The 25,501-nt window shown below is 46.0% G+C and overlaps 1 protein-coding gene across 3 annotated transcripts in view; it reads right to left on the bottom strand.

Annotated features, from left to right (window-relative positions):
* LOC139767286 (uncharacterized) overlaps positions 1 to 25,501 on the bottom strand; it is a 398,565-nt gene that overhangs the window by 241,021 nt on the left and 132,043 nt on the right. The window contains exon 2 of one of the 3 annotated variants that reach the window (XM_071696479.1): positions 17,343 to 17,411. The exons of 1 other annotated variant lie outside the window; for it this stretch is intronic. The gene's annotated coding sequence lies outside the window, so the exon portion shown is untranslated. Of the gene's footprint in view, positions 1 to 10,711; positions 10,824 to 17,342; positions 17,412 to 25,501 lie in introns of those variants that run through there. One more of the 3 variants, XM_071696480.1, reaches the window with a different exon arrangement.

The following is a 25,501-nucleotide window of genomic DNA, read 5'->3' as shown; positions in this document are numbered from 1 at the left end:
ATTCGAACCCAGGACCTCTTGCGTGGTATTCAGGAATGCTAACCCTAGGCTACGATCGAAAGGCGGTCAACGTTCCCGAATACCACGCAAAAGGTCTTGGGTTCGAATCCTGGCTCTTAAAGGGTATTGTGCGTTCTATGAAAATTTGTGTTCATATGCACTGTATTCGTGTGTGTTTGTGTGTGTGTGTGTGTGTATAATATATATATATATATATATATATATATATATATATATATATATATATATATATATATATATATATATATATATCTTTTTCTTGTCCCTACTGCGACTCCACATGTAAGCTGTTCAAGTGTGCCAGGGTCCTGTGTAATGAGGCTTCTTTGTTCCCTTATTGACATATGATTATTTCCTTTATGTTACTCCGTATCTCATCCCTTGTTCAACACCCTAGCCTCATTTGCATTCTTACCGCGTCTACTTCCCCCCCCCCCCCCCCTCTCTCTCTCTCTCTCTCTCTCTCTCTCTCTCTCTCTCTCTCTCTCTCTCTCCTTTCAGTCATGTCTTCTGATTCTCACTTTTCTTTGTATCATTCCATTTCCCACGTCTCTTCCAACTCACTTCAGTACTCGTCTCTGTATTCTTTCAGCGCTCCGAGCGGGTGCAGGGTAAGGGTGGGCTCCTTTGGGACGGGGAAGGCTTTCCATGATGATGTCCTCTTTTCCGTCTGATGACGATGATATAGCCTCGTCCAAGGTGACTTCTCGCTTGCGATTAACCATTGGTAGGCTGAGTCCGGGAAACCCTGATGATGTGATTATTACACGAAAGTGCACTTGGGAACTTCTCGTGTTCCATATATATATATATATATATATATATATATATATATATATATATATATATATATATATATATATACTCCATACTGTATAGTCTACTATTTCCCGCGTAAGCGAGGTAGCGTCTGGATTATCATCATCATTATCACGTCCATCAAGGAAACAGGTCCTCACATCTCGGGTGTACAGGCAGGCTCTCCAAGGGAGGCGCCCTTGGCCTCACCACCACGATCACGATCCCCCCACCACACATACACACACACACACACACAACTTCGGGGATCCTTGCGCTCGGGGGTACGTTGGTCAAGCAGGCTGTTCGTGCACGCTGATTGTGTCCTCCGCCCACCGAGATAAAGCCACCAGAGTTTACTGGTTAGGTCATGCACTTGGAGGAGGAGGAGGAGGAGGAGAGGGGCGCCCCGCCCAACGCCCCCTCCGCCCTTTTAAAGCTGGGAAGAAATATATATATATATATATATATATATATATATATATATATATATATATATATATATATATATATATACATATATATACTGACTGATCAGAGTGGTTGATTTATTCCTATGATTTATTCCAATTGTTTATTCCTATATCCTCTTGACAGGATGGGGAAATTTCAAACCCTCTGATGTGTTCAGTATTGATAATAAATCCTTTATAACTGTGGGTAATTTGGGTAGTGTGGGTGTGGGTGAGGGGGTATGAATGAGGAGGGTATATCAGAGCCCAAACCCTCGCTCCCCCCCAATCCTTACCCTACACTCTCTGGCCTGGCCTGACCCTACACCCTGGCCCGCACACTGCGGCATCGGCTTACCTGTGGGTATAGAGAGAGAGAGAGAGAGAGAGAGAGAGAGAGAGAGAGAGAGAGAGAGAGAGAGAGAGAGAGACAGAGAGAGAGAGAGAGACTCTACCGCTCCACATACTTCACGTTAAACATGACCACTGCTCTTAAGATTCTCGACCTAAACCACCACCACCACCTCTCTCTCTTTCTCTCTCTCTCTCTCTCTGCTTTCTTACCCACCAGTCCACTAGCAGCAACTCCAACAACTTTCAGTAATTACATCTTGACGAGTTACGATGTTGGGTCCGGAAGCAACAACAAACTTCTTCTTCTTCTTCTTCTTCTTCTTCTTCTTCTTCCTCCTCCTCCTCCTCCTCCTCCTCCTCTCTGTGTCTAAATGTGTTTCCCCTCCTCCGTCCACAGCTGGCCGGACTACTGCCCCCTCCCCCAGGTGGTTCATCAGCGGTCCCGGGAAACCACCACTACTGCTGAGCACCAGCTGCCTCATTATTGGATCCGAGGATACACCCACAGCTGGGCACAAGCTGGTTCATTGATCGGTCCAGCTGGATCCTATACGGGTCGTCGTGGGGGTCCTGTGCAACCACTAATGGACCCAGCTGGTTTCCCACTGGTACCACTGCTGAACCCAGCTGGTTCATGATTAGACTCATGAGGTGTTCCACACACAACCATGTGGAGTGATCAGGCGTTCCACACACAAGCATGTGGAGTGATCAGGTGTTCCACACACAACTATGTGGAGTGATCAGGTGTTCCACACACACACACACACACACACACACACGGACCTGCATATGAACCATCTTTAGCACGGCGAGCGTGTCTCCACGAACCTCAACAGCCACTGAAAATACTTGTTTTTCGAATCTGCATTTCTCAAGATGATGAATCTTTGTGGGATTCTATCTTACTGAGCGTGTTCAACTCTATAATCAAATACTTTAAAGTTGAATTGAAATCTGACAACTCAATATATATATATATATATATATATATATATATATATATATATATATATATATATATATATATATATATATATATACGCAAGTATTGCATTTGCAAAAACAACACGTGTTTGCGTACGTTAGTTTGCGTAATTGATCATTATTTCAGTGCGTAATAAATGCAAATATAGAGCATTAAGCAGGCGACACTTTATGACGAATATTCTGCCACTATATTAACGAAACGTGTTTACTACACCAGTCGCATTCGTGATAAAAACAGGCTATATTATAACGTCGTAAAGGCGACCTTCCCATCTCATCCAGCGAGACCACGAGTCTTCTGGTGACTGATGTTTACTAATTGGCAAGTCTGTACTCGGGGCTGCCAGAGCCACGATGACGAACGACTCCGTTTTCTTTACCTTTTTTTTTTTTCAAAACGCTCGTCGTCCATCTTCCAGGACGGAGGACGGAACAAACATGGCCGCCGGCCAGGCGCTCATGTTTCATGTCCTTAAGGACCAACCGAACGACCACGAGGAGAACAAATAACGTGAAATGTATATGTTTACCCGCGTTCTCTGAGGCCCTCAACATACGTTGTCCAGGACGGATGGGAACGGTGGGAGCCAATGGGGTTTATATCACTATTTTTTCCCCAGTATTATATATGTCACTGTGGTAGATATGATGTGGTTTGGTTTAGACCCATGGCGTTCATGCCTTTTACTTGACCTCTTAAGCAGTGGTGACACTATTGACAGTCATCTGATGGAGACGTGGCCCGGGGTGATGAAGGAGACGTGGCTGGGGTGATGAAGACGTGGTCCAGGGTGATGAAGGAGACGTGGCCCGGGGTGATGAAGGAGACGTGGCCCGAGGTGATGAAGGAGATGTGGCCCGGGGTGATGAAGGAGACGTGGCCCGGGGTGATGAAGGAGACGTGGTCCGGGGTGATGAAGGAGACGTGGCCCGGGGTGATGAAGGAGACGTGGCCCGGGGTGATGAAGTAGACGTGGCCCGGGGTGATGAAGGAGACGTGGCCCGGGGTGATAAAGGAGACGTGGCCCGGGGTGATGAAGGAGACGTGGTCCGGATTGATGAAGGAGACGTGGTCCGGGGTGATGAAGGAGACGTGGGCCGGGGTGATGAAGGAGACGTAGCCAGAGATGATGAAGGAGACGTGGTCAGTGTACTAAAGGACCACTTTCCAGAAGTCAGCGTTCTTTGTCTCGTCTCCAAATTTGTTTTGAATTTACGTTTTTCCAGAGAATTCTTCACCCGTGTACATCAGGAATCACACATGTTCATTCATTTTGCATTATTTAAGAAGCTTTTATTCACAGGCTTCAGTGGTTGGCGGGGAAAGCCTTTAAATATAGCTCAAGACATCACTGGACACAGATCTGCAGCATAGCCTGTCATGAAACATTTAAATATGATATTCAGTAACTTTTTTCAATACGATATTCAGTAACTTTTTTCAATACGATATTCAGTAACTTTTTTCAATACGATATTCAGTAACTTTTTTCAATACGATATTCAGTAACTTTTTTCAATACGATATTCAGTAACTTTTTATATACGATATTCAGTAACTTTTTTCAATACGATATTCAGTAAGTTTCTGAATACGATATTCTGCAATTTTTTAGAATACAATATTCAGTAACTTTTTAAAACACGGTATTCAGTAACTTTTTAAATACAATACTCAGCAACTCTTCTAAATACGATATTCGGTAACTTTTTAAATGCAGTATTCGGTAATTTTTTAATACGATAATCAGTAACATTTTTAAGTTTAATTTTCGTGAACCTTTAATCCTAAAAAGCCTTTCAGTATACTTTAAAAAAAAAGCTAAGTCTAGTTCAAAAAAAATATCTAGCGTTAATCTTAAAGAATCCTTTAAATCTGATTTAAGACAATGATTACGTCTAATTCTGCAAAATATTTCAATCTATTTAACATCGAAATCTTCATTTGTAATTCTAAGGAAAACAAACCCTGACTTTACTACTCAGAGACACAACAGTACAACACAACTTGTGGGTTGGGTTTTGTGTTTGAAAGTTGATTAATGATTTATGACTACAGTTAGCAGGGCCGCTCATACATGATATACGTTTGCTCTGTGTGTGTGTGTGTGTGTGTGTGTGTGTGTGTGTGTGTGTGTGTGTGTGTGTGTGTCTGTCTGTCTGTATGTATGTGGTGTGTGTGTGTGTGTGTGTGTGTCTGTATGTATGTATGTATGTATGTATGTATGTATGTATGTATGTATGTGGTGTGTGTGTGTGTGTCTGTCTGTCTGTCTGTTTATATGTATGTATGCATGTGGTGTGTGTGTGTGTGTGTGTGTGTGTGTGTGTGTGTGCATACTGCACCTAGAGGTCACGCGTGCCTGTATTTATGCTGGACTTTCCCTCATTTCATCCCTGGTGGCTTGGGTCTCCACAGCGTGCGTCCTCCCTGTACATACCTCTCCCTGGGTCGCTAATATCATCATTAACACTGCTCCCATCACCCGTCCCTGTGGTGCTGGGACCTGCTGGGACACACGGCCATATTGACAGCCAACGTTAAAGGAAACGTCGACCAATCAGAATTCAGCGACGTGTAAACAATACTCTCATTACAACGATTCTCAGCAGACTGGAGAGAGAGAGAGAGAGAGAGAGAGAGAGAGAGAGAGAGAGAGAGAGAGAGAGAGAGAGAGAGAGAGATATTTAAATTGGCAATTCCCTCTCATACACCTTCCTGGTGCGAGACAACTGCCAAGAGAGAGAGAGAGAGATCTTGTCAGCCACGTCACGTCACGTCACGTCACGGCACGTCCCCCTCCCCTTACCCTCGTCCCGGGGCGCCTGTCCTCAGCGGGGGGAAGGGGGAAGGGCGACCATCAGTCCTCCGCCCGTCTGAAGACCCTCACAAGTTCTTGAATTATTCATGTCTCTCTCCCCAACCTCCAATCTATTATATCTATCTATCTATCTATCTATCTATCTATCTATCAATAGTTTGAAAGAAAGATATATATATATATATATATATATATATATATATATATATATATATATATATATATATATATATATATATATATATTTCATATTATTCGCCATTTCCCGCATTAGCGAGGTAGCGTTAAGAACAGAGGACTGAGCCTTTGAGGGAATATCCTCACATGGCTCCATTCTCTGTTCCTTCTTTTATATATGTTCTGCATGGGTTCATTGGCTGATTAACTGGGCCAATCACCTGCCAGGGTCGTTAAGGCCGTCAACGTCAAGTCATAACCACCAATTACCCCCAGGACCTATCTAAAGGCTCCTCCACCAGGTCAAGGCTGCGCTCCTTCCAGCTGCAGGGAAACGCAGACTCCTTGTGACACGGCCTCGCCAAAGGTTAACTTTTCACCCGCAGGGTAACCTCAAGCTGGCGGAGTCCGGTAACACCCTCCTACAGGTGTATTGGCCCAAGACTAAGGAATATTATATCGTATATCTTATATAACAACTCATGGCCAGCGAATACAATACGGAATATTCGTGCACAAAAAACATTATAAAAAATATCCCATTTTTTCCTATTTCTCAGTGAATGTATTCATTTATCCAATTCATTATTTATTCTTTCACCCTTTAAATATATAAATTTTTATACATAGCGATGAGATTGATTTGCATTTCTTTATATTTATTAATTCACACACACACACACACGCACACACACACACACACACATATATATATATATATATATATATATATATATATATATATATATATATATATATATATATATATATATATGTTTTGGACTATCACATGTATACCAAATGGCGTCCTAGCTTCGTCTCTTCGATGTACATCAACTGACTATTATATTTCTCTCTTGTGTCTCCCCTGATGATGTGATTATTACACGAAAGTGCACTTGGGAACTTTTCGTGTTTCATTTTCCTCGTGGACTCATAGGAATATATATATATATATATATATATATATATATATATATATATATATATATATATATATATATATTACGAAACATTCGTTGGCTCTCATATTTATGCAGAAATGATAAAGGGAAGATGAGCTAGGTGGAGAGGCCGTCTCCCTAAGAGAGTTTTCGTGTCTCGCCAGAATTTCATCGGTTTATTATTGGAACCCGCGGGGGAGAAGGCGCATTCGGAGCGCTCAGCCTCCGTCTGGGGCCTTATCACCCCTATACACAGTTCACCGAGATGGGAAGTTCCTTACCAGTGATATAGGGAAGAAATTATCAGGCGCAGTAATGAACTTGAATGGAAATCAAATACTTTAGACGAATTAGGGTTTATCGTTCCTGGCTTGGCTCTTTAGAAGCACTACTGTGACGTTTAAGGCGGAGGCGGAGACTATGCCACGGAACCACAGATTCAAATCAAATCGAAATGAAAGAACAGTTTTAAATGTATGATGAAAGAAGCATGACGGCGTATGTTCATACTATAAACAGTCAGTGATAGACTTCACATTTTCCCTTCGTTCAGTATGATATACATATATATAGAGTGTTACTAAGACGAGGAGGTGGTAGTTGACAGTCAACCAGATGACAGAGAACCAGTTAGTATCTTTCTATTCGAATCCAAACACTGTTTCCGTTTTCTAGTGTTCCAACATTTCGTCACACAGATCGCTCAACAATGCTCAAGTTCCTCTCATATTTTTCGTCTGGAATAAACATATGCAGGTGGATTACTGCAAATAGCAATATCGTACACGTAGGCTGTGTTGAAGGGACTTGCAAAAATATCACTAACTGGCTTTTTATAACAACAGACTGTTGAAGAGCTTTCACTCAATGTGGGCAAACTGTGTAAACACAGCGGAGAGAGAGAGAGACAGAGTGACGAGATGAAATTCAACTCCTTGCCAACAAAAAGTTTCCATAAATTTTTCTCATATTGTGGCAGTGCCAGAAGGGGATTTGCTGTTTTGACGTGTGTGCTGTCCACAAAACCCAGTCTAGACTGAGACATACTAACTGGACTAATGATATGAGTAAGGTCCTTAACTCTACCGTCATGATCCACGTACAAACTACTCAATATATAGAATCGCTGTGTAAGGGCAAAAAATCCTTTTTTTAACAAAACGAGTCATCAAGCTGCACATGAGGCTCAATTTCTGGCTTCCAGAAGCACCTTCACTCGCCCATCAGCTTCGAAAACTTTGGCAAAGCACATCCCCTCTCACTGACCCCGCCAAACTTTAGTGTGCATGTGAAGAACACAAGTTCCTGTAATCAAGAGATTCATCATCTTTTCAAAGTCAGCAAGCCCATGTGAGCACTGAGGACGTGTAGGGGCTTGGAATTATCTTATAAACATCTGAAGAAGACGTTCGAGAAACTGAAATACCTGAAGGACCTAGGCAGTCGACGGACCACCAACCAAACAACCAACCAATCAACCAACCAATCAACCAAACAACCAACCAATCAACCAGATAGCCCCACCAGTGAAGTGACAGATCTGGGTCACGAAGCTGCAGCCTACGTATACTAGACTTAGTCATCTCATTCTAGCATCATTCAAGACACGTTCCAAACTAAGTTCTTGTCCTCAAAGCTTTCAGAGGAGCGATTTCTAAGAGAGAGAGAGAGAGAGAGAAGAGAGAGAGAGAGAGAGAGAGAGAGAGAGAGAGAGAGAGAGAGAGGGGGTAGTGGGTCGACCATCTTTCACACACGGAGTACTGAGCCAGTTCTTACACAACAGCCATAGCACGGGAGGGCGAGCCATCTGTGTAGTGAAAGGCGTTACCCTCCTTCAGAAACATGAGGCACTGAGACTATCAACTTCCCGAGCCTGACAACCACAGGCTCTGGTCCATTACTTCCCTCCTCCCTCCTCTTCCTCCTCCTCCTCCCTGCCACTCCACCTGGTTCATTCCGCGCCGAGTGATCACCAAAATGATGTAAGGAAAACACTGGGTTAATGAGAGATTCTCTTCTGTTTTCAAGGCAACGGACAGGTAAGTGGGATGGCATTGAGGTGCTCAGAAGAAACGCCGGGGTCCGGAAAACTCCCAAGGACCCAGAGACCCCCTAATGACCCCCAAAGAACCTCCTAAGGATCCAGAAGACCTCCCATAGACCCAGATGATATCCAAAGGACCCAGAGGACTCCCTATGGACCCAGAAGACCCTCCAAGGACCAGAAGATCTACCAAGGACCCAGAAGACTCCCAAGGTCCCAAAAGACTCCCAAGGACCCAGAAGACCCCCCCAAGGACCCAGAAGACCCCCAATAGGACTCAAAAGACCCTCCAAGGATACAGATCCACCAAATACCCAGAAGACCTCCCAAGAACCCAGAAGACCCCCCAAGGATCCAGACGATCCACCCCCAGGACCCAGAAGACCCCAGTGAGCACCTTACTGTGGACCACATGTGATTGTCCAAAGCATGTTTTGGACAATCACATGTTTACCAAATGGCGTCCTAGCTTCGTCTCTTCGATGTATATCAACTGACTGTTATATTTCTCTCTTGTGTCTCCCCTGATGATGTGATTATTACACGGAAGTGCACTTGGGAACTTTTCGTGTTTCATTTTCCCCGTGGACTCATAGGAATATCTTGATCACGCGCAAAATTGTGATCCTTTCCAATATATATATATATATATATATATATATATATATATATATATATATTCTTTTTTTTTTTTTTTCATACTACTCGCCATTTTCCGCGATAGCGAGGTAGCGTTAAGAACAGAGGACTGGGCCTTTGAGGGAACATCCTCACCTGGCCCCCTTCTCTGTTCCTTCTTTCGGAAAATTAAAAAAAAACGAGAGGGGAGGATTTCCAGACCCCCGCTCCCTTCCCTTTTAGTCGCCTTCTATGACACGCAGGGAATACGTGAGAAGTATTCTTTCTCCCCTATCCCCAGGGATAAATATATATATATATATATATATATATATATATATATATATATATATATATATATATATATATATATATATGCAGAGCGTAAGCAAGTCGAGCATATAATATGGTGATATGTGTAAAACATTTGCACATCCCTAATCATTTCGCCTTCGGAAATGTACGTTTGATATCACGTCGTAACGCTGCAGTTCAAAACGTAATCTGATTTTACAGCGAATGAGGTCATGAAACTCCCTCCGTTATAACGGTCATTTAGTCCCTCCTCCGTGGCTTTGTGCGCATTTACCAAAAAAACTGTTGAGGAATGAGACGACGCCCCATGCTATGTGTGTGTGTGTGTCCAGCTCATTTTCAAATAATAGAAAAAAAAATTGGTAAAGTAACGAATGGACGCAACCATTTCCAATAGTTCTGTTGTCATGGGAACGTCAGTCTGGAAAGCACTGTGCGAATCCCAGGATGAGGACAGAGGCGCGCGTACACTGGGGGACACACACAGAGCAACACACACAAGGACACGGGAGGGGGCGCGGGCAAACTCGCGCAAGAAATTATCATATTCAGTGGAGCTTAACGCCTCCCCACCCCCCTCCCTCCCACACTCCGTGCCCTGGGACCCCTGAGAGACCACTGCATCAAGACCTACAGCTGTTGTAGTATTGGCACAGGACGACTACAGCTGCTGTATTGTCGTTACATGGAGACTACAGCTATTGTAGTATTGGTACACATGACGACTACAGCTGTTGTAGCACACGATGACTACAGCTGTTGTACTGCTGGTATATGAAGACTACAGCTGGTGTAGTGCTGGGACACGACGACTACAGCTGCTGTAGTGTTGGCACATGAACATTACACAGCTGTAGACTGCAAGATGACTACGGCTGACCAACATGTACCCATCACGACCACCTCACCTCTGGGCTAATGGGTCATACGAGGCTCTAAGCTGGGGGAGGTGGAAGGTGGAAGGTGATAACCACCACACAACAACGAGTATAATACGAACGTTGAATAAATGAGACGGTAGCTAGATGGACGACTGAGCATAACACCGTAATCTAAAACTATCACTGGAAACTGGGTTTTTTAAAGATGGCTGACGGGCACCGCGATGGTTACGATCATACCCCAAGGCAACAAACAACTCACGTTAATTTAAACGGACGCACAGTGATTTCTTACCTTCGAGGATGACTGTCATGATGCCAGGCCAACTGCACAACACGGGGACGCGAGAGGGATCGCTTAACGAGCGCAGAAATGACCACTTTCATCACAATTCTTAAGAAAAACTGTCTGTTGTTGACGTCCATAGTGTGTCTCCCGTGCGTCTGACGGTTGGTGGAGGCGAGGAGGAGGAGGAGGGGCTGCTGCCTAGCCTAGGTAGGGTTGACCACAGAGGTGAAAGTGGTCAAGTGGGCAATGAATGTCACGACTCTTATTGCCATATGGTGAACTGGGATAGTCCAGTCTCGACCGCTTGTCAACAGATGGCAGTAAGATCGATGTTCGGAGTCTCCAGATATCGTTAACCTGGTGGAGGTTTGTATGTTCTGCGAAAGTGCGCGTTCATATGAACTTTGTTCGTATATATATATATATATATATATATATATATATATATATATATATATATATATATATATATATATATATATATATATATTCAGTCATATTTGTCACGTATTTTATCGAATCAAAAGCCGATATGTTTTAATGACGTGTCGAGTTAAATAAGAGTAATTAAGGAATAGTAGTAATTACCCAAATAACTGACCATAGTCTCGGAGGTCATTCAAACGAGCCAACTACTTCGCTGCTGCTCTGCTGGGTGTTCGACCGTAACACACACACACACACTCACGCACACACACACACACACACACACACACACATACACATACACACACACACACACACATACACACACACACATACACACACACACACAACCTCTTTCACAACACGAAAACAACGATTCCCGACAACGGGCGGCGGGTCGTACCGTTTGTCGTGTTCCATGGGACAAACAGGGACACACACTCCCTCCCCCTTACCATGGCGCTGATAACCGACCTATCCTGAACCACCGGGACATTAATCATCGACCTTAAGCCTTCAAGCTGACGAGGGGAGACCAACATCAAAGATGGCGTCGTGGATCATCTTCCAAACATTACCGCTTTTCGCTTCCGTCTTTTTTCTTTTTTTTTTCTAACGACGCTTAGCTTTAGAAAAACATTTAGGGAGTCACGAAGAATAATAAGCTCGAGTCGTTAGATTATATAAATATATAAATAAAAAAAAATGTCACGTATATGATTTTACAGTCATGGTCCCTTCCGTTACGAATACGTTTTACAAGATGTTTAAGTTTGATGTTTGATCCTATCCTACACTGGCGGGCAGTCTGTCAGTACTGGGATATCAACGGATAACATCATCATTATTATTATCATCATTATCATCAATGTTAAATTTTTATCGAGTTATCATAATCTTTTATATATAGCGTTGTTGAGGTAAACTTTATCTAGCTCCCGAATGACAGAACAAGGCGATGATAAATGCTTTACTCCAAACGTCTATATTCTTATACATGTAAAAAAAAGGAAAAGATAGTGATGATTTTCCCATCAGCAGCTCTTAAATCTCATACTAACTGCATGGTCATCAGGAGATATTAACATAGTTGAAAACTTAAAAAGTTTACGGTCAGTTCTACGAAATACATTGTCATTTAACAGTCCAGTTCCACAGCCCTGAGAAAATGAATTCTCCCCCCCCCCCCCTCTCTCTCTCTCTCTCTCTCTCTCTCTCTCTCTCTCTCTCTCTCTCTCTATCTATCTATCTATCTATCTATCTACCTATCTATCTATCTATCCACAACGGACGGACCTGAAAGTCTTGCCTCTTAGGATCTATTTTCTTCGTCCTCCTGTATTGCATTGCCACTGGGGAGGGCGTGCCTGGTGGAGCAGCTCCCCCTGTCTGGTCCAGACACACGGACACACATATGTGTACTCGACCTGTACGTGGCAGGAACCTGTGTAGACAGGGAGGGAGGTGCCCTTGTAACAACCACAACTAATTGGCTTGTAGGGGAAGGGTTTTCTGAGCCTGTTACTGAGAGGGAATCTTAGGTTGTTGATGTGAGGGGGGGACACCTTAGGTTGTTGATGGGGGGGAAAATCTTGGGTTGTTGATGGGGAGGACACCTTCCTTGGGTTGTTGATGGGGTGGAAACCTTGGGTTGTTGATGGGAAGGGAATCTTAGGTTGTTGCTGGGGGAAGCTCTGGTTGTTGCTGGGGGAAGCTCTGGTTGTTGCTGGGGGAAGCTCTGGTTGTTGCTGGGGGAAGCTCTGGTTGTTGCTGGGGGAAGCTCTGGTTGTTGCTGGGGGAAGCTCTGGTTGTTGCTGGGGGAAGCTCTGGTTGTTGCTGGGGGAAGCTCTGGTTGTTGTTGGGGAGTTGGGGTTGGGGGGGAACCTTGGTTGCTGCTGGGGAGGGAATCTTGGGTCAACTTTGTTATGAAGTCCTGTCCCTTACCCTGTGACTCAACCTCTCCCTCATTCATCACCTTACCCATCTTTTCCTTACCTCACCGTTTGCCTCACTCTTCCTCCTAACTCACCCCCCTCTTCCTCACCCTTGACCACACCACATGTCGTCAGACTCACCCACCTCTGCAACACACCGTCTGCCTGAGTCAGACTCACCAGTGAGTCTCAGTTCAACCATACATTTATACAGAGGAACACTCGAGTTTTTATGACTACTATACACTTATCCCAAAGAGGAACTTAAGTGTGCCTCACTACCATACACTTATACAGAGGAACACTCGAGTTTATATGACCACTATACACTTATCCCTAAGTGGCACTTAAATCTCTCTCACTACCATACATTCATACAGAAGAACACTTGAGTCTTTATAAGTACTATACACTTATCCCAAAGAAGCACTTAAATCTGTCTCACTGCCATACACTTATACAGAGGAAGCACTTTGATCCGTAACATTACTATACACTTAAACCTAAGAGTTACTTAAGACTTTCTCACTACGAAGCAATCACTACATCTACTTATGTACATAACATTTGACTCAAAGTATTTCACAGAGCAGATAACTGTTTCCTGTTCACATTTCCGATACTGAAGTCCATTTATTCGCGTCACTGATTACTGTGTCAATAGGGGCCCATATAACGCTCCAGTGTGTTGTATAAGAGCATAATGGAACACACATACTCTCCATTAAACTTCCATTAAGATTACATGAGAGTCCGGTGAACCATTAATTTTGCCCATGACAAAACTGAGAAGGAAAACCATTTTTCTATTAGATGGGAACCAACCACTTCTGTACTGGCCTGGAGATTGTCGTTCTACTGCTCTGAAAATAACAATATATATATATATTTTTCATACATATTCGCCATTTCCCGCGTTAGCGAAGTACCGTTAAGAACAGAGGATTGATCCTTTGAGGGAATATCCTCACTTGGCCCCCCTTTCTCTGTTCCTTCTTTTGGAAAATAAAAAACAGGAGGGGAGGATTTCCAGCCCCCCGACTCCCTCCCCTTTTAGTCGCCTTTTACGATAAGCAGGGAATATCCCCAGGGATATATATATATATATATATATATATATATATATATATATATATATATATATATATATATATATATATATATATCAATGTAACTAGAGTTTGGATGACATCTCTCACAACAAGCGTCATCTATAATAACGTTCTTTCGTCTCTGATTTAGCGTTAAACCTTTGCTAAGGATGAGAACTCTACTTACAGACGCACCTACCAACGAGTACTCACAACCTACGAGTACCTACGACCTACGAGTACCTGCGACCTACGAGTACCTGCGACCTACGAGTACCTACGACGTACGACTACTTACGACGTACGAGTACCTACGACCTACGAGTATTTATAACCTACGAGTATCTACGACCTACGACTGCTTACGACCTACGTGTACCTACGACTACTTACGACCTACGAGTACCTACGACGAGGTTTTGCCACAAGGCAGGGCTGGCCCGTAGCGCTCACAGCGGGAAAAATCTTTAGAATAATAAGTCGTGTGAGTTACGTGTTGTCGTGTGAGTTACATGTGAGACGACTGTATGTCAGGAATTATGATGCCAGCAGCCGACGTGTGGGCGAGGCAGAAAGAAAAAAAAAAATCAGCAAACTTGGGTCAGGGAGGGGAACGTGGCAGCCACTGTAGTGTTGGCTCACTACACCGCCGTCACTAACCCAACCGACACTCAGGCGGGAAGTAACTCATTGGTCGGTTGTGGACCGTCACTCTACTACCAGGAGAGAGAGAGAGAGAGAGAGAGAGAGAGAGAGAGAGAGAGAGAGAGAGAGAGAGAGAGAGAGAGCATGCATTTGGCCACCCATCAAGGCAGGAACCGCGTTCTGGGCTGACCTGACCTAGGGTGAGGCAGGAGCCAGGTCCTGAGCTGACTTGACCTGACCTGGGGTAAAAGCAGGAGGCAGGTCTTGGCCGCTTGACCTGGGGGCAAGGCAGGAGCCAGGTCGTGACCTGACGTAGGTCAAAACACCAGGAACCTGTCGCCCCACGCGTCCTCGACTGCATCACCAAGTTCCTCTCCTGATCCAATTATCTTTTGATTACGTCAAAGTCCATCTGATCCCTTAAGTTGGGGAGGAAATTACAATTTGCCTCCAGGGGGAATCGGCCCGTCCAATCATCGCATCATTACCAGTTGAGACAGATTATGAGATAATCCCTCACAACAAACTCCTGGAATCTTGACACCAGCTAGAGTTAGTCTGGCACCAACACGGCCTCTCCTCCTCCTCCTCCTCCTCCTCCTCCTGTACCTTACTTTACCCCTCCTCCTTACCCTTGCCCACACCAGGGTGAGGAGGAGCACCACCAAGAGCAGCAGCAGGAGCGGAGCAGCAGGAGTAGCAGTAGCAGTAGTAGGAACAGCAGCAGGAGTAGCAGAAACAGGAGGAGGAGCACCACCAGAAGCAGCAGCGGAGGAGGAGGAGGAGGAGGAGGAGGAGGAGGAGGAGCAGCAGCAGCAGCAGCAGGAGGAGGAGTTGACCATATTCTGATACCGAGAGAGCCGCCTCTCCGTACATCCCTGTGTGCTGCTCCCGCCTCGCTCGGGGACGCATTCATGAGGGGGAACTTCCTCACTCTTGGCATCCCATTCAAGCTCTCTGGGGAAGGATACCTGAGTAACTAAGATACATATACACAGTACCTGGTCTCCTCCGCCTTCTACAGAATGAAGAAGGTGCTATCCTTGATATATCCCGTGGGGCTCCCCCAGGCGATGCTATTTGACAACAAGGCGATAGAGTCGGCCGCTCTGACGTGTGTGTCCCCCCCGACAAGAGGGTGTATATATCACTGACGTGCCTTCTTCTTCTACTTCTGCTGCTGTGTGACATTAGCGGTTCCTATGAGGCAAATGACGGAGGTTTTGAAGGTGTGTGTGTGTGTGTGTGTGTGTGTGTGTGTGTGTGTGTGTGTGTGTGTGTGTGTGTGTGTGTCACCGGCCATAATCTCTGGACTTAACCCATAACAACTGGCTGATAGCTTCCCAGCAAAACTTTTATGAAGACCCATAAAAGTGTCGTAAAAAAAGAGGCCATAAAAAGCGCAGCACACACACACACACACACATATACATGCACACACACACACACTCACAGACACACACACACACACACACATACACACACACACACATATATATATATATATATATATAGAGAGAGAGAGAGAGAGATCACCCCAGGGTCAATTTCTAAGAGTTCTGGTGTTACTGAGAACCTGTCCAAAAGCTGCACTACTTTCCGTAGTAGGGAAATGTAAAGTCCTTTAGAGTGAGAAGTTCGTTAACGAGACTGGTACTCCCAGCGATACAGCCTCGCCACACGTGACCTTTTAAACTTGGTGGCGTAACCTCGAGAAGACAGAGTCCGGTAACACCTACATATATATATATATATATATATATATATATATATATATATATATATATATATATATATATATATGTTTGGAGAGAGAGAGAGAGAGAGAGAGAGAGAGAGAGAGAGAGAGAGAGAGAGAGAGAGAGAGAGAGAGAGAGAGAGAGAGAGAGAGAGAGCGAGAGAGAAAGGCGCGGGCTAACAAACACGTGACACAGACGTGATGGAGCTTTGGCCTTCGTAGACCATACAGTTAACAGACCCCGCAACACAGAGACATCACGGACCACCCCACAGGCAACAGACCCTGCCACAGACATCACGGACCACCACACAGGCAGAAGACTCTGCCACAAAGACATCACGGACCACCACACAGGCAACAGACTCTGCCACACAGACCAGAAACACAGAGAAAGAAAAAGAGGACAGAGATGTAGAAGAAGCGAGTACCTCCCTCATATGATCTACGGCGCTAGAGTTAGCCAAAACCTTAACGCCAGCGCGTAGCGCTCACCACAGAGAAACACAGGGACGAAAAAGCACTGAAACACATTGGGAGAGTGACCCAATAATGCGAATGGAAGTTGTAGATCACAACCATACAACGAGAGCTACTGGAAGCGTACAATGTTACAACACATGATAATCTCACAATCACTTACCGTTGTAGATCATAACCATATACCAAGAGCTACTGGAAGCGTGCAATGCTACAACACATGATAATCTCTTAGTCACTTACCGTTGTAGATCACAACCATACAACGAGAGCTACTGGAAACGTGCAATGTTACAACACATGATAATCTCTTAGTCACTTACCAGATTCCACTTGTGTGGAACGACGAGTCTTGAAGCCACCACGAAGCCACCACGAAGACCAGCAGGCACCTGGTACCAAAATAAAACTCGTTAGTAATACATAGACTTACTTCACCACCTGAGTAATCACATCATTAATATCATCATGTGTGATTTTATATACATCATTACGTGTCTATCTTCTTACACACACCAACACAGACAAATATAAGAATCTGTAAGACAGGAGACATTAGTAATTCATGATATAAAGTCCCACTAATGTAAAACTCCCTCCCTGGAGAATACAAATAGGAGATTACACACACACACACACACACACACACACACACACACACACACACACACACACACACATTAGACTGAGAATAAGATGATACGCAAAGTCGAAACAATTATCTTAAAGGGAAAGTAGCCTTTCCAGCTAGGTGGAAGGGGACCTTGAGAGACGCAGAGGGAGGAGAGGAAAAGGAATTACAAAACACTGAAAAAGAACACAAGAAAAATAAAAATTCTATGGACAGTCTGTCATCTGTCTGGAGAGTGGTCAAACTTTCCCCAAGAGGATCCTGGCGGGAAGGAATGAATGAAAAGGTGGACAGGTTCGACCCTCCACTCACGCGAATCATGCTAGACTGAAAGACAATAACATTTCCAGGGCGCTGGAAGCCTGGACAGACTGATGCAACACGAGCTGGAAAGATTAAGGCCGGTTGTAAATTGAGTTTAAAAAGATCTAATCCCAGATCTGCCAAGGACAGGGGTCTTCAGTATGAGGTGGAGAAGACAAGTCCGTGGACGTGCTGGAAGCTCCATGTCGGCATGAAGATGAGAGGAGGTATGGAAGGTATGAGGAAGATGAGAGGAGGTATGGAAGGCATGATGAAGATGAGAGGAGGTATGGAAGGCATGATGAAGATGAGAGGAGGTATGGAAGGCATGATGAAGATGAGAGGAGGTATAGAAGGCATGAGGAAGATGAGAGGAGGTATAGAAGGCATGAGGAAGATGAGAGGAGGTATGGAAGGAATGAGGAAGATGAGAGGAGGTATGGAAGGGATGAGGAAGATGAGGTATGGAAGGGATGAGGAAGATGAGAGGAGGTATGGAAGGGATGAGGAGGACGAGAGGAGGCATGGAAGGGATGAGGAAGATGAGAGGAGGCATGGAAGGGATGAGGAAGACGAGAGGAGGTATGGAAAGGACGAGGAAGATGAGACAAGGTATGGGAAGGCATGATGAAGATGAGAGGAGGTATAGAAGGCATGAGGAAGATGAGAGGAGGTATGGAAGGGATGAGGAAGATGAGAGGAGGTATAGAAGGCATGAGGAAGATGAGAGGAGGTATAGAAGGCATGAGGAAGATGAGAGGAGGTATGGAAGGCATGATGAAGATGAGAGGAGGTATGGAAGGATGAGGAAGATGAGAGGAGGTATAGAAGGCATGAGGAAGATGAGAGGAGGTATGGAAGGGATGAGGAAGATGAGAGGAGGTATAGAAGGCATGAGGAAGATGAGAGGAGGTATGGAAGGATGAGGAAGATGAGAGGAGGTATGGAAGGTATGAGGAAGATGAGAGGAGGTATGGAAGGATGAGGAAGATGAGAGGAGGTATGGAAGGGATGAGGAGGACGAGAGGAGGCATGGAAGGGATGAGGAAGATGAGAGGAGGTATGGAAGGCATGATGAAGATGAGAGGAGGTATAGAAGGCATGAGGAAGATGAGAGGAGGTATAGAAGGCATGAGGAAGATGAGAGGAGGTATAGAAGGCATGAGGAAGATGAGAGGAGGTATAGAAGGCATGAGGAAGATGAGAGGAGGTATAGAAGGCATGAGGAAGATGAGAGGAGGTATAGAAGGCATGAGGAAGATGAGAGGAGGTATGGAAGGATGAGGAAGATGAGAGGAGGTATAGAAGGCATGAGGAAGATGAGAGGAGGTATGGAAGGCATGATGAAGATGAGAGGAGGTATAGAAGGCATGAGGAAGATGAGAGGAGGTATGGAAGGCATGATGAAGATGAGAGGAGGTATAGAAGGCATGAGGAAGATGAGAGGAGGTATGGAAGGCATGATGAAGATGAGAGGAGGTATAGAAGGCATGAGGAAGATGAGAGGAGGTATGGAAGGCATGATGAAGATGAGAGGAGGTATGGAAGGCATGATGAAGATGAGAGGAGGTATGGAAGGATGAGGAAGATGAGAGGAGGTATGGAAGGCATGATGAAGATGAGAGGAGGTATAGAAGGCATGAGGAAGATGAGAGGAGGTATAGAAGGCATGAGGAAGATGAGAGGAGGTATAGAAGGCATGAGGAAGATGAGAGGAGGTATGGAAGGGATGAGGAAGATGAGAGGAGGTATGGAAGGCATGATGAAGATGAGAGGAGGTATAGAAGGCATGAGGAAGATGAGAGGAGGTATGGAAGGCATGATGAAGATGAGAGGAGGTATAGAAGGCATGAGGAAGATGAGAGGAGGTATAGAAGGCATGAGGAAGATGAGAGGAGGTATAGAAGGCATGAGGAAGATGAGAGGAGGTATGGAAGGCATGATGAAGATGAGAGGAGGTATGGAAGGCATGATGAAGATGAGAGGAGGTATGGAAGGTATGAGGAAGATGAGAGGAGGTATGGAAGGCATGATGAAGATGAGAGGAGGTATGGAAGGCATGATGAAGATGAGAGGAGGTATGGAAGGCATGATGAAGATGAGAGGAGGTATAGAAGGCATGAGGAAGATGAGAGGAGGTATAGAAGGCATGAGGAAGATGAGAGGAGGTATGGAAGGGATGAGGAAGATGAGAGGAGGTATGGAAGGCATGATGAAGATGAGAGGAGGTATAGAAGGCATGAGGAAGATGAGAGGAGGTATGGAAGGCATGATGAAGATGAGAGGAGGTATAGAAGGCATGAGGAAGATGAGAGGAGGTATAGAAGGCATGAGGAAGATGAGGTATGGAAGGATGAGGAAGATGAGGTATGGAAGGATGAGGAAGATGAGAGGAGGTATAGAAGGCATGAGGAAGATGAGAGGAGGTATGGAAGGTATGAGGAAGATGAGAGGAGGTATAGAAGGCATGAGGAAGATGAGAGGAGGTATAGAAGGCATGAGGAAGATGAGAGGAGGTATGGAAGGAATGAGGAAGATGAGAGGAGGTATGGAAGGATGAGGAAGATGAGAGGAGGTATGGAAGGATGAGGAAGATGAGAGGAGGTATGGAAGGCATGATGAAGATGAGAGGAGGTATGGAAGGCATGATGAAGATGAGAGGAGGTATAGAAGGCATGAGGAAGATGAGAGGAGGTATGGAAGGCATGATGAAGATGAGAGGAGGTATGGAAGGCATGATGAAGATGAGAGGAGGTATGGAAGGCATGATGAAGATGAGAGGAGGTATGGAAGGCATGATGAAGATGAGAGGAGGTATGGAAGGCATGATGAAGATGAGAGGAGGTATGGAAGGCATGATGAAGATGAGAGGAGGTATGGAAGGCATGATGAAGATGAGAGGAGGTATGGAAGGCATGATGAAGATGAGAGGAGGTATAGAAGGCATGAGGAAGATGAGAGGAGGTATAGAAGGCATGAGGAAGATGAGAGGAGGTATGGAAGGCATGATGAAGATGAGAGGAGGTATGGAAGGCATGATGAAGATGAGAGGAGGTATAGAAGGCATGAGGAAGATGAGAGGAGGTATGGAAGGCATGATGAAGATGAGAGGAGGTATGGAAGGCATGATGAAGATGAGAGGAGGTATGGAAGGAATGAGGGAGCAGCCACTGTGTGCTGGGCAGGTGGGGAAGGGAAGACGACCGCTAAACGATGGTGTAAGACTTTTCAGAAAGTGGGGCGCTGGTGACATGGACCGCCACGTAATGTTGATCGACAAGGAGATTTGCAAAGTTCTGTTTTCCCCTCAGGGTGTGGGTGTGTGTGAGGTGGAGGTGAAAGGAAGTAGCGGGAGAGGCCAGGTCTCCTGAGAGAAGAGAGAGTGAGGAATTGGTCTGATCCGGTTATACCAAGAGAAGGTACTCAAACACGTTCATACAAAACCATATATGCATACATATGTTATGATATATATATATTAGTGAGTCATAGGGTGGGTGAGGGGGGCGAAGATTCTGGGAGCGGTAAAGAATGTGCGGAGAGAGAGAGAGAGAGAGAGAGAGAGAGAGATTGTTATCTGGGAGGGCATATACGAGTATTTGTGAAGGTATAGTAGTCCACACAATATAATATGGTTGCGAGGCATGAGCTGTAGATAAGGCTGTGCGGAGGAGGGTGGAAGTGTTGGAAATGAAATGTTTAAGAGATGGGGCCTCACGAGGGTAGAACTCCCTCCCTATACAGTATGAATAAGTAACTTGGAAAGACCGATAAGGAAAAACTTTTAAACGAAGGTTACTTTTAATGCATACTGGATTTCAGTTATCTATTTTCTTTATCATCCGGGTTAACCAACTTCTGTTGTTAATCGGATTAACCAACTTCCGTTGTTAACAGGATTAACTCACTTTACAGCGGACACACCCCTCCCCCCACCCTCTTAACATGCTGCCATCGTGAAGAACATAATTAAACTTAGATGTAATGGTCCAATAGACCGTCTAGACATTGAGAGAAATTGGCTCAGTAATTTCGGTCTAGGAACTAAGGCGCCGTGTTGCGCTGGTGCAAACTACACGCTGTAGACGTTCCCGGCAGAGCCAGAGGGTGGCTTATCCTGCCGGCACTGCCAGGACGGCTTATCCTGCCGGCACTGCCAGGATAAGCTACATATTCTGCCGACACTCCCAAAGAATGGCGGACACTTTGCCTATATTGACAGATCTATCCTACCCGGATCATGCCCACGGCAGGATAGAGAGGATATGAAAGAACCGTAAGAATGCAGCGTAGCGAGTCATCAGTGTGTGAGGGCGTTCTGGCTAAATGTTGAGCTGGAAGACGTTTGATAAAAGCAATAAAAAGTCCTGGTCTTGTCAGCCCCAAGGGGAACGGACGAGCAGAGAGACGAGCGAAAGTCGAGAATCACACTCCTTCAGGACACGAGTGGGACGACATCTTCTCCGGACGCTTCTCTCTCCTTCCCCCTGTACTGAACACGAACACGGTGTCCCCCTGCCGGAGACCACGACCCGACGGTGGACAAGGCTCCACCTTGCCCGACGCGTGCCTGACGGCCCACGCCAGCCGCCCCCGCGACAGCTGGTCCAGGAACACCTCGCCGAAGAGACAATCGCCAGTGACGTCCACCATGGCCACGTCGCAGTGAGACAACAAAGCCAACCACGTCTCGTACATGCCCCGCCAGACGTAGGCTGTGGTCTGCGCGGCGATGATCGTGGACGGATTGACGAACTGGAACCTCCTGTCGTTCCTCGAGTTCGCGCACTTGATGGTGCAGCTGATGCAAGCCTCGGACTCCAAGGTGTGCAGCTGGCTGTGGACCCTGTAGCACCTGGCGACGGTCGTCTCCAAGGGCACCCCAGGCAGGTGGGAGACCAGGACGGAGGAGGCTTCCTGTAAGCTGTCGACTGGACTCTGTACTGCTATCACCTTCCTCCTCTGGTGGAGCTGGGCGGCCAGAGCCGGCATGTCTTGGAGGGCTGTCGGGGGCACGACAGCCACCTGCCTCTTAGGATGGTCCCTTGTGGGTGGTGGTATGCCACAGCTGGTGGAACCACCGTACGCCTTCTTTGTAGTCTTCATTTCTTCGAGCTTCTACTCTTCACCGAGGAATATTAGGTAGCTGCCCTTGGGCACAACTGCCCAGGAGAACAGACGGGTCTGCGAGCCACACTGGTGACCCACAAGGATCAGGTTGGAGAAGGTGTAGAAAGAGGCGGCCGCGTGGGTAAAGTCTAGGTCTCCCTCTGTCTTGTGGACGCTGATGAAGATCCGGAATTTCTTTTTTGCCTTCATTTCGTCGAAGGCGGCCGGCCTCTTGAACCAGTACTGAAAACGCTTATTGACGACAGACGGCCGGACGCAAGGCAGGGTCGCCAGCAGCGAGGCCGCTCCCGGGGCACAAGCGTCGATCGCCAGGAGCGAGGACAGGATGTCCTCCATGCAGACTATGTTGTCCTGGGCCCCCAGGACACGACCCAGTGCGACCCGGGTCTCCGACAGAAGCACCTGTACGACGACACGCACGCCCGGCACCGCGGCCTTCACCTCCAAACACTGTTCGAAGGCTCGCCGGTCTGCCTCTCTCCAGTCCGTGGCGTGTCTGTCGTTGAGGATGATTACGGCGTCCTCTGACCGCTCGCTCAGGCCCCCTGTACAGGTCCTGAACAACTCCTGCATGTTGCTTACCGAATAGCAACTGATTCTCCCCCAGCCTCTCATCGCCATGCCTCTTTTCAGAGAGGAGTCGTCCCTCAAGAAGTTGAAGAAGGACAAGGTCGAGTTGAACCACAGTATCATCTCCCTCAGGCTCAAGGGAGGCGGCTGCTGCACCAGCAGGAGCACCTCCCTGTCGGCGGCGTCACGCGAGGGGAAGCTGAGGTCGGTGAGGAACTCCTCCAGGTCCTCCAGGCACTAGTATCCGACCACGACCACCCGGGGTCGAGGACCCAGAGGCGGCTGATGGTTGAATGCAAGGAAGGCCCATCGATTCAACGCCTCGAAGGCGACCCTCAGCTCGTCCCTGAGCACCACGACCAAGGCAATCAGGGTCGCAACCCCCGCCGCTGTCCACCAGTGATCGTGAGTCAGGACGGACGTCAAGGTCAACAACGCTTCGGCTTGTGTATGACTCATGCCTGTGGGGTTCTGCTCGTTGGGGGAAAACAAAGTGGAAATTGTTTCTTTTGAGGCAGAGGAACACTCTGGCAGCTTGGGGTTCTGCTCGTTGGGGGAAAAACAAAGTGGAAATAGTTTCTTTTGAGGCAGAGAAACACTCTGGCAGCTTGGGGAGAGGAGTGGCCACACTAATAACCCGTGAACTTGAAAGACTGGCAGCAACGTCGAGGAGCACAAGAAGGGAAGGATTGAAAAGAGGTAGATGGCAGCAGAATTAAAGAGAAGGAAAGCCTTTTGATTCCGCTCCCGCTGATAAAACAGTCGAGGAAGACGCCACACCCTAGACGAGAAAGGAAGTATTCCATACTATGTTACATGAAAACCACCTGTAGATATGAAATAACTGCTCACAGGATTACTTTCAAACAACAAACCAATTTTTCAATAAGCATTTGTTCATATCGACATGTTTATATTCCTCTCACCTTCATCATACTACCGTATTGTTACCCTTCCAATGCAGTTAATCTAAAGCTTTGATTGATCAATAAAAAAAAAGAAAACTACACTTTCTTCTTTTAGAAGCTTATGACCTTAAAAGCAGCGCAATATAAGGGTTAATATTGGAAAATCGTCGCCTTATTGTTGCTCACTTAAGAGACTAGGACAGTGTCAACAAAGGACGGTCGATCATCTGGAGGTGTTTGGCAATAACATGAAGCAGGGAAGATGTCCGGTTTTATACGCTTTTTAGACGTCGTACATGACCCACTCACACACGGTTAATTACTCACAGGTCTCATAAGCAAACACCCGCCTCCCCCCCCCCCCTTCAAAAAATACCCATCGTTTAGAGCAAAGATCCTCCACTGGTCATGAGATCTTCAAATTCAAAATTATGGGAGGGAGGGAAGTGGACGAAAAGCAAGCAAGTTGAAGACAGTTGCAGGGTACAGCTAAACCTGCCGAGCTCCTCAAGCACTCCAGGGATGCAAGCAGGCAAACACTAGTCTACCCACACACACACACACACACACACTGGTGGCTGTACAATAAACCAGTGTTGTCATCCTGACTACACCGTACTGTTTTCTCAATTACTCTGTCGTGTTTTGTCCAGCCAGCAACGCAATCATCGTCCGCTTTTATCTCATTGCCTATGATTTTGCGTAAAGATTTTTCTGGCCACTTGGGGAACGACGGGGACACGATCCTTGAGAATATGAATGGCTTGGTCTCGTCACCCAACCCTTCACAAGGTCGGGTCGATTGGCTAAACTGGTCTGACTCCCCCCATCCCCCCCCCCCCCCCCTCTCTCTCTCTCTCTCTCTCTCTCTCTCTCTCTCTCTCTCTCTCTCTCTCTCTCTCTCTTCCTGGCTGACCGCTCTCATTGTGCAATATGACCC

Source organism: Panulirus ornatus, chromosome 59 (genome assembly GCF_036320965.1).
Source record: "Panulirus ornatus isolate Po-2019 chromosome 59, ASM3632096v1, whole genome shotgun sequence".
NCBI classification, from domain to species: Eukaryota; Metazoa; Arthropoda; class Malacostraca; order Decapoda; family Palinuridae; genus Panulirus; species Panulirus ornatus.
The sequence above is the reverse complement of the archived record's forward strand: the minus strand, read 5'-3'. Positions and strand labels throughout refer to the sequence as shown.